General features: G+C 42.4%; 1 protein-coding gene across 1 annotated transcript in view; it reads left to right on the top strand.

Annotated features, from left to right (window-relative positions):
* The first annotated feature begins 19,703 nt into the window (after positions 1–19,703).
* Positions 19,704–20,408, top strand: part of LAMB4 (laminin subunit beta 4) — a 98,333-nt gene continuing 97,628 nt past the window's right edge. The window contains exon 1 of the mRNA XM_087861193.1: positions 19,704–19,806. The gene's annotated coding sequence lies outside the window, so the exon portion shown is untranslated. The remainder of the gene's footprint in view (positions 19,807–20,408) is intronic.

Genomic DNA, 20,408 nt, shown 5'->3' with positions numbered 1-20,408 from the left:
GGAGGTGGTCAGTGGTGTGTCATGGAGAGGGGAAGGACACAGTATGAAATGAATATGAATGTCATGCCCAGCTGCTTACCAGCTTCGCTCTGGGGACCAGGTTCACAGGCAAGACAGTGGCTTTGGGATCTCAGCCCTCTACTTGGCTCAGGCAAATTCCATCTTGCCTCTATCTTAAGGGAGCCGAGGGAGGAAGTGGTGGGGGCACATTGGAAGGTCTGGCTTTGTTGCTCTGCCACATAAGAATGGATCCCATCTTCAAGCAATTTTTACTTCTTTGAGAACATGGCCAATGTGCGGTGTTTCAGGAGAGCCCGGGGAGTGTAAACAATAGTCTCCATACTCAAGTCACCTTCAGAGAAATTAGAGAAAGGGGTTGATCTCATGTCCAACAATTAGGGATCTAGAACCGGGTGCTGTGGTTTTGGATAGACAGAGACAGAAACAGATTTCACTACAGGCTGAAGAAGAGGAGTCACAGAAGAGGACCTTGAAAGATGAATGGAATTTGGAAAGGATGAGGGTGGAAAGAGGTATGGTAGTCAGAATACTGGCCCCCAAAGATGCCCCGTCCTAATCCCTAGAACTATGTTATGTTACATGGTCAAAATGACTGCGAGTGTGATTAAGTTGAGGCTCTTGAGCTGGGGAGATAATCTTGGATTATCCAGTCAGCCAAATATAATCACAGTGTCCTTTTAAGAGGGAGGCAGGAGGGGCAGATGAGTAGATGTGACAACAGAAGCAAGAGATTTGAGAGAAGCAAGCAGAGGCCCTCGGAATGCGGGCAGCTTCTCAATGCTGAAAACAAGGACATGGATTCTCCCACCAGAGCATCTGGAAGGAGCCAAGCCGTCTAACGTCTGGACCTTAGCCTGATGACCCAGACTCTGAACTTCCAAACTCCTAACCGTAAGGTGATCCATTTGTGCTGTTTTAAGCCGCCTGAATTTATGGCAACTTGTTATGGCAGCAATAGGAAAGGAGTATAGGGGGTCGTTCAATTTGGAAAAACAGCAAGATTGACAAACCCAAAAGGCAGTGACCTGTAAGTGATGATAAACCCCCAGTCCCAATACTGGGGTTCCGGAGAAGGATGAAAGTATGGTGCCGAGATGTGTTTGCCAAGGCACAGAGCACCACCAACTGAGCGGCTTAAACAACAGGAAAGTATTGTCTCACAGTTCTAGGAACTAGAAGTCCAAGGTCAAGATGTTGGCAGGGCCATGCTGGAGAAGAATGTGTTCCAGGCCTCTCTCCCAGCTTCTCCTAGGCCCTTGGCTTGCAGCAAAATAACTCCAGTCTTCACATGGTATTCCCCTTGGGTGCATGCCTCCGTATGTCCCAATCTCTCCTTTTTGTAAGGACACCAGTCATATTGTGTCAGGGGCCACCCCACTCCAGGATGACCTTATCTTAGCTGATGACATCTTCAGTGACCCCCATTCCCAAATATGGTCACATTCTGAAGTATGGGGACTAGGACTTCAGATGAATTCAGGGAGTGGGGGGACACACTTCAACTCATACCACATAGTAAATGGGAAATTAATCCTGCCAAGCCAACACGTCCTGTAGCTCCCACAATATGCTAGAGGGAAAAGGAAGGAAAAAGTCTGCCCTCAAGGAACTGACTTTTGGGCCTTGGCTTAGAGTAGGTGGAGGTGGCATCAAACTCCACGTGGTCTCAGGTTTGAGGCTAGAGAGTCCTTAGGTCATCCAAGTGATGACAAGTCCTGTAATGGGACAGGGCGAACAGTTCAGGCCAGAAGACTGAGGAAGGCAATCAGCAGATTCGGGGAAGAATGTCTGCCAATGTTGGGGACACTTGCAGCAGGTGCAATGCTTAGCTCTCTAGAAGGGCTTATAGTTTCTGCAAACCGTGTTCCTAACTGTATCATCATTCCCTATGCTGTTTAATGACTTCAAATTAATTCTTGAACGCGACCCCTTGGCTCTTATTACCCATAGTACCTTCTGAAAGTGGAAATTCAGAGTATTGGAAAGAACTACCAGCAAAAAACCCCAGAATAATGGACTCCAGGGAGTGGTTAGCTCAAACACAGAGAGTGGTAGAGGGTACCACAGGCATGAGGAAGAAGTTTCTTGACATGGCAAGGACAAAGCAGAGAAACACCAATGAATTCATGGACATGGGAAGACTGGAAGGTATTTGAAACCCATGGATAAGCTGAGATGTGAAAAATGAGAAAGGTACTCCGAGGAGCTGTGCCACCTGCCTCGCCCTGCCTTCCTTGGGGTGTAGGTCAAAGCTGGCCCGGCCACCAAAGCTTCTTCAGCCGGTGCTCTCACAACGTCCCACCTTCACAGAGCTGTCACCCGAGTGAGACCCCGACAAGCTTGTCTTCATTACTTCTACCTCCACTGCTTCCTGGCTTTGTCATTTCTTTTCAGGAGAATTAATGGTTGTCATTTTATTTTGAAAATAGGTTAGTTCTTATTGCTTTAACCCCCCCAAAATGAAAAATAAGACTAGGTTGATAGCTGATTGTTAAAGACTTACTCAGAACGCTGTAATGCTGCGATGCGCTTGCTCAGAGGACAAGAGAAGCGTTCATTCAACACATGTCAAGTGCCCTTTGTGTGCCGGGCACTCTCTCGGGCAAACAAGACACAGTCCACGTCCTCAGGTGATTTCCAGGCTGGATGTGAAGGCGTAGGGGGCGTCTGTAAGCACCACTCAGAGGGTGATTCCTACAGAGACACAAGTGCAGCCTGTTACCCGCGCCCCGGTGGGTGGGGGGCAGCCCAGACCAGAGAGTGAGGGAGGGTCCTGGAGGACATGCTGAGACCTTAGTGGTGTTAGATAGCTCACAGGTGTCTTAGTCCATTCAGGCTGCTGCAACAAAATACCAGAGACTGGGTGACTTACAAACAACAAATTAATTTTGCACAATTCTGGTGGCTGGAGGTCTGAGATCAGCGTGCCCGCAGGGTCGGCTTCTGGTGAAAACTGTCTTCCCGACTGCAGACTGCCGAACTCTGTGCCCTTCTGTGGTGGAAGAGGCCAACGATCTCTGTGGGGTCTCTGATATGGTCACTGATCACCTTCATGAAGGTTCTAGCTTTGCAACCTAAGCACCTCCCCAAAGCCCCACCTGCTAATACTATCATTTTGGGGGGTTAGGATTTCAACATGATTTTGGGGGGAACTCAAAGATTCATTGTGAACCATAGCAATAGGTTAACGGATGTTTTCTGGAAAGGGCCAGATAGTAACTATTTTTGGTTTTGCGGGTGGTATGTGTTTTCACCACTTCTGAGCCCTGTCATGGAGTGAGACTGCAGCTGCAGACACCGCGTGAACAAGGCAGTATGGCCGTTTCCATCAAGCTTTATTGATGAACACGGAAATGTGTATTCCATCTCATTGTCTTGTTCCACAAATTCTTCTTTGGGTATATTATTCTTCTTTTGAGGTTTTTTTCATTTTAATAATGTGAAAGCCCGTCTAAACTTGCAGTGCATTCCAAAAGCAGCTGGTGGCACAGACAGGGCCTGTGGCCTGGGGATTGTCAACCCCTGACCCGGATGAAGAAGAGAACACAGCAATCCCATGAGGAGGAGACAGCTCCGGGGGAGCGGGTACAAGAACATTCAGGAACTACCAGCTGTTGTTAAGATTAAGTTTTTGAAACACTAAAATGATGGCTCTCATACAAACATAAAACAGATATATGCCAGAGATTTTATAATTCATTAATTAGGGAACTAGTACGAAGTGACAACCAGGTCAAAGGAAAATTTCCTTTAAAAAACACGTATATAAGCCATCAGAAGTGCTGAAATCAGGGTGCCGGGGTGGCTCAGTGGGTTAAGCATCTGACTTCAGCTCAGGTTGTGATCCTGGGGTCTGGTCTTTGGGCTCTGTGCTCCACCTGGAGACTGCTAGAAGATTCTCTCTGCCCCTCCCCCAACTCATGCGTGCTCACTCTATCTCTCCAATATAAATTAATCTTAAAGAAGTGCTGAAATCAATTGGTCAATATCTATAAGCAATAATCAATTGCATCTCCACAGAACACAGTTTGCAGTTCTATGGACAAAGAATCATTTGCATTACCATCTGTATTCAGTTGTAAAATAGCTCAGAGACAAAGGGTGTACTACTGGGGACACCAGGAATCTTTTTCCTCATTTCACAATTTTTCTTGGCACAGTTCAGAGTGATTGGAGGGAAGTGCTCTGGGAGGATTGTTTTTGTTTTTTTTTTTTTTTTTGGTCCAGAATGTTCCACAGCTGGGTGACTTTAATTTAGAACGCTTTGGCTATTGACGTTCAGGCTTAAGGCACAGGATAGTCGGGATATTTACCCATGTTAGGCTTCAACAACCTGGCCCTCATTACTTCTACTACTTCTTGTTCTTACTGTTATCATTTCATTTCCAAAGAATGAAAGGCAGCTCTGCTGTAGGTGTAACCGTGGGCAAGTTACTTCTTTGTGCCTCAGCTTCCCCATCTGCAAAATGAGAATAACTTAATACCTCACCGGGTTGTGGTAGAAATTAAATGATTCAGTATTCCTTGTTGTACATAACACTCCCATTTCTGTGGACTCACTGAAAACTTAAAGTGTGCGAGCATGACACTGTGCCACAAGGCCACCACACCAAAGGACGAAATAAAAGAAACATGGCGGTCCACCATGAGCGTTGGGGTGGGGGGGACGCAGGATGGCTGTGGACCAGGGTATGGCATTAGCCGAGTCATTTAACTCTCTTAGTTTCCTTATCTTGAGGGCAAAGAGTTAGAACTATAATTATCCACAACTCTGTGTTAACAGCTTTTATATAGACACAACACAACTTTTACACAGATTACCAACAACTGAAAATTTGGTACATTTCAACATTTTCCTCTAAGTATGGGAATCCATTTTAAAATTCTGATAGGAGTTATAAAAACTCTTCAATGGACTCAAGTCCCCTGGATTGCTCTTCAACACCCTGTGAGCTCCGCCTACCTCTCTCTGGTAACTGGAGCATTTCAGGGCAGATTCTGAGGTAGGAGTCAGCAGGATTACCTCAGACCCCGGCTCCTGCAGGCTTAAGGATTTTCTCATCTCTGGGGAGAAAGTTGGTTATAAAAGAAACCAAAGGGTAAATCTATCTTCTCTCCAGGTGCCCATGGCCCTCTGCCTGAGGTCACTCTGAGGTCACACAGTGTGGCTGACGTCAGTCCTGTCAGGGAGGGCTTTGCGGTTTCCCCACTGCCTGCAGACTTTGTAGGCAGGCCCACACCCGTCTGTCCTTTCAGCGTTTGGGCAGCATGTGTCAGCTCCATTAAGCACTGTGATCTTAGCTTTGTTCAGATCCACCGAATCTTATTACAGGCTGTTTAGCTGTCTGATGTCTCCTGAGATTTGGTAATCCTCCCCCCATCCCATCAGGGTGCGCGGGCCTCCTTGCGCCCAGTGAAGACTTCTGAGCCCTTGTGAAATCTTGAGTCAGGGCAAATCTATGTAGGTGCTCAGCCCCATGGTTTTGGTGGGCTACCACCCGACAAGGCTCATCGGGCAGTTCTGATTGAGATAAGGCTGCACCGAGGAATATCTTCCCACACTGCCTTCCAAGGAGATACCCTGTCCTAGAGCTATGAAATGTTTATTTCTCTCAGGTTTTTTTTTTATTGTATGATTCCATTTATCATACAAGGTCCAGAATAGGCAAATTTCTGGAGATAGAAAGTCGATTAGTGGTTGCTTGGGGCTGAGGGGAGGGTTGGAGGAACAATGGGGGCTGATGGCTAGTGGATATGGAGTACCCTTTGTGGTGGGGACAAAATATTCTAAATTTAGATTGTGGTGATGGTTGTACAACCTTGTGATATATTTCAGAACAATGAGTTGTACATGTTAAATGGGTAAACTGTAACACATATGAATAAAGTTGTTTTACTTTCCCCTCTATATATTTTCTCCATTTTTTTCTTTTTTAAGAAGTTTTTAATTCCCATTAGTTAACATACAGAGTTATATTAGTTTCAGGTGTACAGTATAGTGGTTTGACAATTCCATATATCACCTGGTGCTCATCATGACAAGTGCACCCCTTAATCCCCATCTCCTATTTCCCCATCCCCCCACCCGCCTCCCCTCTGGTAACCATCAGTTTGTTCTCTGTTAAGGGTCTGTTTCTTGATTTGTCTGTATTTCCCTTTGCTCATTTGTTTTGTTTCCTAAATTCTACGTACGGTAGTTGTCTTTATCTGACTGACTGATTTCACTTAGCATTATACTCTCTAATTCCATTCATGTCCTTGCAAATGGCAAGATTTCATTCTTTTTATGATTAAATAATATTCCATAGTGTGTGTGTGTGTGTGTGTGTGTATAATGTATTATACACGCGCACACACACACACACACAACCTCTTCTTTATCCATTCATCAAAGCCCAATCAATACTTGGGCTTTATCCATTCATCAGTCGATGATACTTGGGCTCCTTCCGTATCTTGGCTATTGTACATAATGCTGCTATAAACATAGGGGTGCACGTATCCCTTTGATTTAGTGTTTTTGTATTCTTTGGATAAATACCCAGTAGTGCAGTTGCTGGATGTAGCATAGTTCTGTATGTAACTACTGAGGAAAAGCCATACTGTTTTCCACAGTGGCTGCACCAGTTTGCATTCCCACCAACAGAGCATGAATGAGGGTTCCCCTTTCTCCACATTCTCACCAACACCTGTTGTTCTTGTGTTGGTGATTTTAGCCATTGTGACAGGTGTGAGGTGATGTTTCATTGAAGTTTTCATTTGCATTTCTCTGATGGTAAGTGATGATGAACATCTTTTCATGTGTCTGTTGGCCATCTGTATGTCTTCTTTGGAGAAACATCTGTCCATGTCTTCTGCCCATTCGCCCCCCCCCCCCGCTTTTTTTAAGAGAGATAGAGTACATGCATGTGCATGTCATTGGGGGAGGGGCAGGGGGGGAGAGAAAATCTTAAGCAGGCTCTACACCCAGTGGGGAGCCCTATGCTGGGCTTGATCTCATGCCCCTGATGTCATGACCCGAGTCAAAAATCAAGAGTTGGACACTTAACTAACTGAGCCATCTAGGCATCCCTTCTGCCCAGTTTCTAATTGGATTATTTGTTTTTTGGTGTTGAGTTCTATAAGTTCTTTATATATTTTGGATAATTGCCCTTTATCAGATATGTCATTTACAAATACCTTCTTCCATTCTGTATGTTGCCTTTTAGTTTTGTTGATTATTTCCTTCCCTGTGCAGAAGCTTTTTATTTTGGGGGGCACCTGGGTGGCTCAATCCATTAAGCATCCAGCTCTTGATTTCTGCTCAGGTCATGATCTCAGGGTTGTAAAATAGAGCCCCTCATTGGGCTCTACACTGAGCATGGAGCCTGCTTCAGATTCTCTCTCTTCCTCTTCCTCAGCCCCTCCCCCTCCACTGGCACGTGCTCACTCTAAAAAAAAAAAAGCAGCAGCTTTTTATTTTGATGCAGTCCCAATAGTTTATTTTTGCTTTTGTTTCCCTTGCCTCAGGAGACATATTTAGAAAAAAAGTTGCTACTGTCATGTCAAAGAGGTTACTGCTAGTGCTCTCTTCGAGGATTTTTATGGTTTCACGTCTCACATTTAGGTCTTCAATCCATTTTGAATTTATGGTCTCCTTCCTTCCTTCCTTCCTTTCTTCCCTCCCTCCCTCCCTCCCTCCCGCCCGCCTGCCTTCCTTCCTTCCTTCCTTCCTTTATTTATTTAAAGATTTATTTATTTATTTAAGAGAGAGAGAGCAGGGGCAGAGGGAACGAGAATCCCAAGCAGACTGCACTGGGTGCAGAGCCCAACTTGGGGCCTGATCTCATGACCCTGAGATCAGGACTTGAGCCAAAACCAAGAGTCAGTCACTCAACTGACTGAACGACCTAGGTGCCACCCACTTCTTTCTTTTACATGTGGCTGTTCAGTTTTCCCAATACCATTTGTTGAAGAGACTGTCCTTTTCCCATGGGATATTCTTTCATGTTTTGTCAAAGATTAATTGACCATATAGTTGTGGGCTTATTTCTAGGTTTTCTTTTCTGTTCTGTTGATCTATCTGTATATTTTTGTACCAGTAGCATACTGTTTTATTACAGCTTTATAATATAAGTTGAAGTCTGGAATTGTGATACCTCTAGCTTTTCTTTTTCAAGATTGCTTTGGCAGGGGCTCCTGGGTGGCTCAGTCGTTCAGCATCTGCCTTCAGCCCGGGGTGTGATCCCAGAGTCCTGGGATCGAGCCCTGCATTGGGCTCCATGCTTCACTGGGAGCCTGCTTCTTCCTCTCCCACTCCCCCTGCTCGTGTTGCCTCTCTCATTGGCTGTCTCTCTCTCTCTCTGTCAAATAAATAAATAAAATCTTAAAAAAAAAAAAAAGATTGCTTTGGCTATTTGGGATCTTTATGGTTCCATACAAATTTTAGAACTGTTTGTTGTAGCTCTGTGAGAAATGCTGTTGGTATTTTGATAGCAAATGTATGGATTGCTTTGGGTCATATAGACACTTTAACAACATTTATTCTTTCAATCCATGAGCACCGAATGTCTTTCTACTTTGTGTTATCTTCAATTTCTTTTATCCGTGTTTTATAATTTTCAGAATACAAGTCTTTTACCTTTTTGGTTAGGTTTATTTCTGGTATCTTTTAGTGCAGTTGTAACTGGGATTGTTTTCTTAATTTCTTCCTTTTTTTTTTTTTAAAGATTTGATATTTATTTTAGAGAGAGTGTGTGAGCAGAAGGAGGGGCAAAGGGAGAGGAGAGAGAATCCTCAAGCAGACTCCACACTGAGCACAGGACCCGATGCATGGCTCAGTCTCAGGACCCTGAGATCATGACCTGAGCCAAAATTAAGAGTCAGATGCTCAACCAACTGAGTGACCCAGGTGCCCCATTTTCTTAATTTCTCTTTCTGCTACTTCATTATTGCTGTATAGAAATGCAACAGATTTCTGCACATTGATCCTGTGACTTTACTGAATTCGTTTATCAGTTCCAACAGTTTTTTGGTGGAATCTTTTGGGTTTTCTACATATAGTATCATGTCATCTGCAAAGAGTGAAAATTTTACTTTTCCTTACCAACTTGGATGCCTTTTATTTCTTTTTGTTGTCTGATTGCTATGGGAAGGACTTCCAGTACTACACTGAATAGAAGTGGTGAGAGTGGACATCTTTGTCTTGTTCCTCACCTTAGGGAAAAGCTCTCAGTTTTTCCCCATTGAGGATGATGTTTGCTGTGAGTTTTTTATACATGGCTTTTATTATGCTGAAGTATGTTCCCTCCAAACCTACTTTGTTGAGGATTTCTATCATGAATGGGTGTTGTACTTTGTCAAATGCTTTTTCTGCATCTATCGGAATAGTCATATGGTTCTTATTCTTTCTCTCATTGATGTGATGTAGCACCTTGATTGACTTGAGAAAATTGGACCACCCTTGCAACTCGGGAATAAGTCCCACTTGATCATGGTGAATGATTTTTTTAAATGTATTTTGAATTCAGTTTGCTAGTATTTTACTGAGCATTTTTGCATTTATGTTCATCAGGGATATTGGCTTGTAGTTCTTTTTTAGTGGAGTCTTTGGTTTTGCAATCAGCAAAATGCTGGCCTCTTAAATGAATTTGGAAGTTTTTCTTCCTTTTTTATTTTTTGGAATAGTTTGAGAAGAATAGATATTCTTTAAATGTTTGGTGGGTGGTGGACTTTGTGAAGCCATCTGGTCATGGACCGTTGCTTGTTGGGAGTTCTTTGAGTACTGAGTCAATGTCTTTGTTGGTTATCGGTCTGTTCAAATTTTCTATTTCTTCCTGTTTCAGTTATGGTAGTTCACATGTTTCTAGAGTTTTATCCATTTCTTCTAGGTTGTCCAATTTGTTGGCATATAGGTTTTCATAATACTCTCTTATAATTTTTTGTATTTCTGTGGTCTTGGTTGTTATTTCTCCTCTCTTATTTGTGACTTTATTTGCTTGAGTCCTTCCTCTTTTTTCTTTGATCAGTGTGGTGGCCAGAGGTTTATAAATTTTATTGATTTTTTTTTCAAAGAACCAGCTCCTGTTTTCATTAATCTGTTCTATTGTTTTTGATTGTTTGTTGTTTGTTTTGGCTTGTTTGTGGTTTTTTTGTTTTGTTTTATTTCTTGGTTTTTTTAGTGTGTGTATTTAATTTTTACTATTTCCTTCCTTCTTCTGGTTTTAGACTTTGTTGTTCTTTTCCTAACTTCTTTAGGTGTACAGTTAGGTCGTTTATTTGAGATTTTTTCTTCCTTCTTGGGGTAGGCATTGCTATAAATTTCCCTCTTAGAACTGCTTTTGCAGCATCCTAGAGATTTTGGACCATTGTGTTTTCATTTGTTTCCATGTACTTTTTAATTTCTTCTTTTTATTTCCTGGTTGACCCATTCATTGTTTAGTAGCATGTTATTTAATCTCCATAAATTTGTAGTCTTTCCAGATTTCTTCTTGTGGTCATCGTGTTGTCAGAAAAGATGCATGGTATGGCTTCAATCTTCTTGAATTTGTTGAGGCTGGTTTTGTGGACTAATATTCTGGAGAATGTTCTGTGTGCACTGGAAAAGAATGTATATTCTGCTGTTTTAGGATGAAATGTTTGAATATATCTGTTAAATCTATCTGTTCCAGTGTGTCATTGAAAGCCATTGTTTCCTTCTTGATTTTCCACTTAGATGATTTGTCCTTTAATGTAAATGGGATGTTAAAGTCCCCTACTATTATTGTATTATTATTCCCTGCTTCCACATTTAACTTGAGTTCAACTGAATAGATTGAATTGCACACTTAAAACAAGTGTACGTTATGGTATATAAATGATACCTAAAGGAATTTCTTAGTTTTGAAGGTTTTGTGGCTAAGGAAATCAGGCTAAGATTCCACATTGGTGAGTTTGGGATTTGCTCATGCCCTTCAGCCTTCCCTATGTCTGTTTCTTTCTTTTTTTTTTTTAAGATTTTATTTATTTGAGAGAGAGAGAGCACAAACTGGGAAGAGAGGCAGTGGGAGAAGGAGAAGCAGGCTCCCCACTGAGCAGGGAGCCTGACACGGGGCCTGATCCCAGGATCCTGGGATCATGACCTGAGCCAAAGGGAGACACTTAACCAGTTGAGCCACCCAGGTGCCCCCCCAACATCTATTTCTGAAAGATGACAGAGCAAGCAAGAATAAGAGAATGAGAGAGCGTTATCTGGAAAGATGTTTACCAAAAAATATTAGGCTTTCACCACAATCAAGTGGGATTTATTCCAGGGATGCCAGGATTTCAATTTGCAAATTAATCAACATGATACCTCACGTTAACAAAGAAAGGATTAAAACTATATGATCATCTCAATAGATGCAGAAAAAGCATTTGACAAAGTACAACATCTATTCATGATAAAAGATCTCAACAAAATAGCTTCAGAGGAAACATAGCTCAACATAATAAAGGCCATATATGAAAAACCCACAGCTAACATCATACTCCATAGAGAAAACTGACGCCTTTTCCTCTTAAGGTCAGGAGCAAGACAAGGATGTCCCGTCTTACCACATCCATTCAATATAGTACTGGAAGTCCTAGCCACAGCACTCAAACAAGAAAAGGAAACAAAAGGCATCCACATTGATAAAGTAAAACTGTCACTGTTTACAGATGACATGATACTATATGTAGAAAACCCTGAAGATTCCACCAAAAAATTAGTAGAACTGATAAATGAATTGAAAAGTAAAGTTACAAGGTACAAAATTAATATATAGAAATCTGTTGAAAGAAATAGCAAAAAGAAAAATTACGAAAACAATCCCATTTACAATTGCACCAAAAGAATAAGATACCTAGGAATAAACATAACCAAAGGAATTAAAGGCCTTTACTCTGAAAACTATAAATACACTGATGAAAGAAATTGAAGATGACACAAACAAATGGAAAGATATTCTATGTTCATGGATTGGGAAGACCAGTATTGTTAAAAAGTCCATACTGCCCAAAACAATCTACAGATTTAATGTAATCCTCAGAATTCCAACATTTTTCACAAACCTAGAACAAATAAAAAAATTGGTATGGAACCACAAAATACCCTAAATAGCCAAAGCAATCTTGAGAAATAAGAACAAGTCTGGAGGTATCACAAGCCCAGATTTCAAAATATACTACAAATCTGTAGTAATTAAAAAACAGTATGAAGCATGCCTAGGTGGTTCAGTTAGTTGAGTGTCTGCCTTTGGCTTGGGTCATGATTTTGGGGTCCTGGGATCAGCCCCCATGTCAGGCTGCCTGCTCAGCAGGGAGTCTGCTTGTTCCTCTCTTTCTGCCTCTCCCACCCACTTCTACCCTCTCTCTCTCTCTCTCTCTCTCTCAAATAAATCAATAAAGTCTTTAAAAAAAAAAAAACCCAGTATGGTACTAACACAAAAATAAACACATAAATCAGTGGAACAGAAAGAAAGCCCAGAAATAAACCCACAACTATATGGTCAATTAATCTTTGACAAAGCAGGAGAGAATATACAATGGGGAAAAGGACAGACTCTTCAACAAATGGTGCTGGGAAAACTGGACAGCTACATGCAAAAGAAAGAAACGGAACACTTCTTACACCATACACAAAAATAGACTCAAAATGGATTGAAGACCTAAATGTAAGACTTGAAACCATAAAAATCCTAGAAGAAAACATAGGCAGTTCTTTGACGTTAGCTATAGAAACATTTTTCTAAATCTGTCTCCTCCTCAGTCAAGAGAAACAAAAGCGAAAATAAACCATTGGGACTATACCAAAATAAAAAGCTTTTGCACAGGGAAGGAAACTATCCACAAAAATAAAATGGCAACCTAATGAATGGGAGAAGATATTTGCAAATGATATATTCAGTAGGAGTGAGTATCCAAAATATATAAGGAACTTCTACAACTCAACGTCAAAAAACAAAAAAATTTAAGTAAAAATGGGCACAGGGTCTGAACAGACATTTTTTCAAAGAAGACATACCGATGATAGGCACGTGAAAATATGCTCAACGTCACTAATCATCAGGGAAATGAAAATCAAAACCACAATGATATATCACCTCACATGTGTCAAAATGGCTAAAATAAAAAACACAAGAAACAAGTGTTGGGCAAGGAGGTGGAGAAAAAGGAACCCTCATGCACTGTTGGTGGGAATGCAAACTGGTGCAGCCTCTGTGGGAAACAGTATGGAGGTTCATCAAAAAGTTAAAAATATTAATTGCCATATGATCCAGTAATTCCACTGCTGGGTATTAACCCAAAGAATACAAAAAACACTAATTCAAAGAGATGCATGCATCCCATGTTTATAGCAGCATTACTTATAATAACCAAATTCTGGAAGCAATACAAGTGTCTGCCGATAGACGAATGGATAAAGAAGATAGGGTATATTGGAATATTACTCTACCATTAAAAAGAATGAAGTCTTACCATTTGCAATAACACGGATGAATCTAAAGTGTATAATGCTAAGTGAAATAAGTCAGACAGAGATAAATACCATGTGATTTCACTCATATGGAACTTAAAAAAAGACAGACTCTCCAGAACGAACGGATGGTTACTAGAAGGGAGGTGGGCGGGGAATGGAAGAAATAGGTGATGGGATGAAGAGTACACTTATGATGAGCACTGAGTAACGTACAGAGTTGTTGAATCGCTCTATTGTACACCTGAAACTAATGTAACACTGCATGTTAATTACACTTCAAAAAGTTAATTAAAAACAAAGTGAAAAATGTGATGATTTGAAGAAAATGTAGGCTTTCTGGTGCTTTTTGTTTTCCATAATTCTTTATATTGTCTGACATGGGGTAAATGAGCATATGTTATTTTTTAGGAAAAGCAACAAAGCTGTTTTCTTTTTGGAACAGAAAGGCAAAATCTTTGTTTAAGAGCTATACTATGAGACTGTTTGTGATTAACCAATAGATGGTTCAGTGAGCAAATTAGTTTTCTTGAAAATCCCTCCTGGCTGACAACACAGTAACCCTTGTTAATCCTAAGAGGTAAATAATTAAGCCATTCTGAGATGAAGGCAGATATCCTAAGAACATGGCATCAGTTTATCAGGAGAATAGCCATGGTCATCTGTACATGGTTATTTGAAAGTGAGTTTCTGAAATCTGAATGATATGGTCATTTCAATTTTCACTATAAAACTGGAGATACATAATATCCAGGGAAACACCCTCAAGATATAATAAAAAATCACCCAAGAATGCAGCAAGCCTTTTAAATTTATGTATTTCAAAAAAAAATATTTTTATGGAATTCAGAAGTTTACAATAAGGTTAAAATATGCATAAATATTTAGCGTCTAGGGCTTTATGTTTTTATTTTTATTTTTATTTTATTTTTTTGAGAGAGCGAGCAAGATTGGGGGGTGGGGAAGGGTACAGGGAGAGGGGGAGAGAGAATCTTAAGCAGGCTCCACGCCCAGTGCAGAGCCCAATGTAGGGCTCCATCTCACAACCCTGAGATCATGACCTGAGCTAAAATCAAGAGTTGGATGCTTAACCGGCTGAGTCACCCAGGCACCCCCTAGGGCTTTATGTTTTGTACAACATCAAACAAACAGAAAAGTCCCTCCATTTCACCCAAGCCCCTGCTGAAGTTTCTGCCTAAAACCAAATGCTCCTCTTGGGTCTTTGACCACCTGCTGCTTTGTGGAACTTGTTGGTTTGCAGAAAGACTGTAAAGCTTCCTCTGTTCTTAGGCCTGCCATGGAAAAGACGTGATTCTAGTCTTCTAGGAGCTGCTTTCCAGGACGGCCGAAGTGAACAGATAATCTGGCCTCTAGGGAACACATTAAAAACAAGGGGCATCGATTTAAAATACAGCAATAAATAAAAACACAAATAACAGGTAAGAAACTTTGCTAAAACACTTCTAAGAGTGCTTACAGGTCTATAAAGTTAATGTTGGAGGAATGTTTGTTGAATCTATTCTCTCACTAGTCGATATTGTATAAAAAATGAATACCAAGTATTGCTCAGTTCGCAGTCATCTCCTTCCACGAGCTTGTAGGAATCCCAAATGTGTCTTTGCAGGCAACCAGCAAACAAACTCAGCGGACACGGCAGAGGAGATGTGTCGTGGCTGCTTTCATATACGGGCAGGTGAGTAAAATGTAAGCCTTAGTTTCATTTTTGCCCTATAGATCTTAGTAGGAGAACGGAATAACCATGGCGTCCGGAACCACTTAAACCTGCAGTTCCTGCAGTGGTTATACTTGACCAATCACGAGGCAAACCGACGGTGTTGACACTTAAGATGACCTGTGTCAGTTAGAATTGACAGAGCATTGAGAACCAAAAAGGTATTGCACAGGGTCCGCTGGAAATAGGTTGGGGTGGGCTTGGCTTCCTCATTTCTAAGAAGCAAGCCCCTCTCGGTCAGCACATTTTATAGCTGATAAGTATCAAGCTGCCTGAAAATGGCTACAGAAGCATGAACCAGAAAAAACGAATAAACAAAACACGGAACAAGATATCCCTGCCTTCTTCCTGGGAATTCAGATTGGCTTCAAAGAAAAGGAGAAGCTCTACGACAGGGAAACAAAGGAAGTCTAAGAGAAGGGGAAGAAAAAAAAATAAAAGGGAATTACGTTTTGTGGAAAAGGCAGACCGTGATTGATAGGAGAAATAACAGTTGATTTAAATTACCGCAGGGCCTTATGAGGGCTATTCTAAGTTATTAGACACTAGAGAAAATTGTCACTCTCTTGCCTTGAACGTTTTACTCCCTGCGAATTCGCCTTCATGACTGTTCTGTGCCATCCACTCAGCGAACTTACCATGCCTGTTGAAAAGTCAACTGAAAGCAGTTCAGATCACATGCCCCAGATTTTAGAATATAAGTGCCAATCCTAAATTCAGGGATTTCGATTTTTCTGGTATAAAGATTTCTCCAAATAATTTTGTTAGCAGTTTCTGCAACTTAATGGCACCTCATTCAAAAAGCAAGCACCTACTGGGGGCACTGCACTCAGCTTGGCATTTGGGAATACAGTGGCCAAAACGCTTGTGGGGTGGAAGATCATGCCCGAGTGAATTCATCACGGGAGGGTAGATGACAGGCTCCCTTAGCTAGAAAAACTGGCCAAGAGAGCAGCTTCTTTAAGTTTTAGTTTAAGGTCTGCTTAGTTAACATACAGTGTAATACTAGTTTCAGGTGTATAATATAGTGATTCAACACTTACATATAACACCTAGTGATCATCACTAAGGTGCTCCTTAATCCCATCACCTGCTTCACCCATCCCCCACCCACCTCCCCTCTGGTCACCAGCAGTTTGTTCTCAATGTTAAGAGTAAGAGAGCCATTTCTTTTTTCTTTGTTTGAGAAAGGGAGACCATCTGCATGCCTGAGTGGGGGGAGGGGCAGAGATAGAGGGAGAGAATCTCCAGCAGACACCCTGCTGAGCGTAGAGCCCCACATGGGGCTCGATCTCATGACCCTGACATCGTGACCTGAGCCAAAATCAAGAGTCAGATGTTTAACCGACTGAGCCATCCAGGTGCCCCTAAGATGGCAGCTTCTTAAGGAGAATCAGTCCATACTCGAAGACTAGATTAGGGGGCAGAGGAATGGTAATGGTCATCCACTGTGGAGATTCGGCAAGGCCTAGCCATGGAGAATGCACAAGACTTCCAATTTTGAGGATCTGTCCACTGTGGCAGAGCCATAGGTGGAGGCTGAGAGGAAGGGGGGCCCACCCCAAAGAAGAAGAAAAAGTGCCAGCCTCCTGATAACTGAGCCAGGCTATCTGCCAGAAAGAAATGGACCCCAGACGGAAGCCCAGTGCTGCAGAATGGGCCAACACAGGTGGAAGGGAAGTTAGCATGGCACGTCAGAAGTGCTGCCCCCTGGTGGGCATGAGAATACCCAGCGCCAGGCTCCCTGGACCTTGAGTCTGGTGATCATGAAGATCAGAGGGTACACAGGAGTTTACCTGCTGGAACTGAGCCACTGGCTTCTAGCAAGGGAAACATGAGCAGTGCAGCCACTGAGTCAGAGGCAAAGCAAGGAGGACGGTCTTCTGTGTGGTCCTTGACATCACCTTGCTCAGAGTAACAAGGCGGAGGCCGCCACCAACATTTCACTGCAGTGGCAAGCCTGTCACTCTCCTGTTGTACTTCTAAAGCAAGAACAGCCAGCTCTCCCTGGAGGAATCTAGGAAAGCATTACAAAAGGTGACAGCTGAAGGAAAGGTATAGGAGGGAATGGCCTGTGCAAAGTCCTGGAGTCATAGGAGTGCATGACGAGACAGAGTGAGCAGAGCCTAGCTCTCGGGCAGGCAGTGCGGAAAGCCGTGTTGGGGCCAGACTGTAAACCCATTTTGTTCTGCCACACTAAGAAATGTGGATCCTGTAAGGGAAAGGCAGCCAGCGAAGGTGTGTCAGCAAAGAAGCTACAAGTCTAAATCTGTGTTCTCTGGTGACAATAAGGATGATGGCTCAGAAGAAGCAAGGATAAAATTTGGCCAACAGTGGGGCGCCTGGGTGGCTCATTCAGTTGAGCGTCTGACTCTTGATTCAGAGTCCTGAAATTCAGGCAATAAACTATCAGAAATGATGACAGCCCCAACGAATACATTGATGTAAGGCTGTAGAAGAAAGAATAAGTGGAGCGAAACAGCTGACTTACCAGGATTTGGGAGTTATTTCCTTCATAATATTATCTGATCCCTCTCATCTTGGGAAGAGCTAAGTTAAGAGTCAAACCAAAAATGTAATGTTTTAAGATGTTCTGCTTTGAGTCGCTGAGGTAGCATAACGCTGTTTTGGTCATCAAGACCTGGCCACGAGATATTAAATTTGGTCTTTGTAATAAGCAAAATGAAACAGTTCAGTCAGTAATATTTAACCTTCTTCCCCCCAGCACCCTCACTTTCCTGCACATACTAGAAAGGATTGGGGAGAGGGGTAAACAGTGGGACGCAGGGGCTATTCCAAATGGACAGGAACCGGAAGGAAGCACCGTGAGGTTGGGGCCTTTAAGTCCTCCTGTTGGTGATGCTCTGAGAGCCAGTGTGAGCCCCGCAATCGCCCTCTGAAAGGACAGGACGGTGTCCCAGTGCCAGCAAGCCAAGGCCCAAGGGAAGTCACTGACAGCACAACTGACCAGCAGCAGCGTCTGTGCTGAGGGGGAAACCACAGGAACTTTGGGGGAAGCAGCAGAAGACCACATCCCTGTCACTGGACCCCATCAAGTGTTTAGGGAGGCTGGGCTCAGAGAGTGTGATTTTATGCCTCAGGGCAATGGAAGAGGGTTGGAATTAGCTCAGCTGAGGTTCCCTGCTTGTGAATGACTGGTGAAAGACAACATTAACTGAGAAGGTATGAAGATGAGGACGACGAGAGGTTCAAACAACAGAAGAGTTGAACTGTGAACATCTTGTGTTTGAGGTGCTGGTGAGTCATCCAGAGAGAGGCGTCTGTCAGTAGGCAGTTGGGAGCATGGAGCCAAAGCTCAGGAGGTGGGTGGGGTTGGAAATAAAGAAGTGGGTTAATCCATGAAACTGTAGGAATGAGTTTGCCTGAGGAATACTATACACACAGATTGCTCAGCTGATAAAGCCCAGAGGAAGCAGCAACGTTTAAGGGGAAGATAGAAGACAAGAATGTTTTGTTTTATCTCTTTGGTATACAACAACATAAACATTGTTTGCTTAATGACTTATTAACATAGTCAAATCCAATTAAATAATGGAGCAATACAGCCGATCACTCCCAACCTGGGAGGTACTTGATAATATTTACAGAACTTTCATAGCAGAGCACGTGCTACCAAAGTATCTGGGTAAAGGTAAAAACAAAGATTTTCAAGGCTGAGGGAATGTGGAAAGACTGATCTTTTCTGCCATGTCTTCTCTTTGACAGATGTCAATATAAATCAATGAAATGGGTTAGTTAATTTTGTCTTACAGTTGCATTTGTAGAGAATAAGTTTACTACTCAATTTCTAGGAGCCAGAGTATTGCACAGACTGTCTCTTTTTCTCTGTAAGTTTCATCAGACACAAATTTCTTTTCTCCAAAGCACCAGGAGCCTGGGATCTGAAGGCAAAGTCGGAGGCATGAGCAAAAAGCTATACAAGTTAGTAAATAATAAAAACATCTGCATTTATCAACCACTCTTCTCCAGGGTGAGATTTACTTTGTAACTCATTACGATAGCAAAGTAGGAAGTATGCCTACGGCAAGTGTTTGAATGTGCCTACAGCCTCGATCCCAAGGAACTATGAGCGGCTCCCACAGACAATCCTCCGTTCCTCAAGAAAGCGCTGCACACTGCTTGCTTTGGGGAGCACAGTGTGAGCCTGTGATTCTTTGAGTCTTCGTAATTTCACACTGCAGGAGCAGCTAAGAGGAAGCTGCAACTTCGTTACAAATTTGGTAGTAATGTTGCCGTTTGTCGTTGTGACCCTGATCTGAACTCCTCCGAGCCTTTGCTTTCAGAAGTCTGGCAGTAGTGAAGAACGTTTGCTGTAAAATAGAGCTCTTTGCCTCTGTAGACAAGGTGTGTATGTGTGTGCGTGTGTGGGCGCGCGCATATATAAGTCAAAACCCAAGGCAAGTAACTTCACGCATCCTTTTATGGCAAGTTCAGGAATATCTCTCATCTTTTTTCTCCCCTCCCCGTAGGTGCCTCAGGGGAGACGTTTTCTACTTAAATTGACTCTCACTTTCAGGTGTGCCTTTACACGCCCTGTTTGCAGCCTGCGCCTCTCAACACAGCCTCGCAAATCCTGGTAAGTCTCGGCTTTTCTCTCTCTGACACGTTGGCAGTTTTTGGAATGAGTGAAAGTAGCAACAAATTGAGAATTTGTTGTGTATGAGGGGAGCCAGCATAGGGGATAACATATCAGAGCATTACTTTCACGGAATGATAATCAGATAACATGTATACATAAGACATGTACACCCAGTGCAATATCCAATGGGAAAAATTCGTGCTTAGTGGCCAGTGGGGTGCAGCCAGTGCCTTGAGCTTTTTTGTTCTTTAAAGGAAGGTTCGAATGATGCAATGGTGAGCTGCACAATTTAAATGGCATATCAGGTGGGTACTTATTTTTTACCACGGTGATACAGCTTGGGACAGTTGGGAAAACGTTCCAATTCTGTAGAACTAGTCATATCTTCAAAATATATTGTTCATATCTTAGGTATGTATATGTAGTGCATTTCAAGGAAAGCATGGTGTCTGCTGTAATTCAAGGGAAAGTGAGCTTTATACCTTCATGTTCTGCATTCCTCACTGCGATGCAATTTAAGGCAACACAGTTGAAATATCTAATGATTCCTGATGTCACGTGGGGGGAAAATATGCATTACACAGATAAGGGAAAGTTAA

Source organism: Ursus americanus, chromosome 3, assembly GCF_024610735.1.
Source record: "Ursus americanus isolate L20-20 chromosome 3, mUrsAme1.1.p, whole genome shotgun sequence".
NCBI classification, from domain to species: domain Eukaryota; kingdom Metazoa; phylum Chordata; class Mammalia; order Carnivora; family Ursidae; genus Ursus; species Ursus americanus.
The sequence above is the reverse complement of the archived record's forward strand: the minus strand, read 5'-3'. Positions and strand labels throughout refer to the sequence as shown.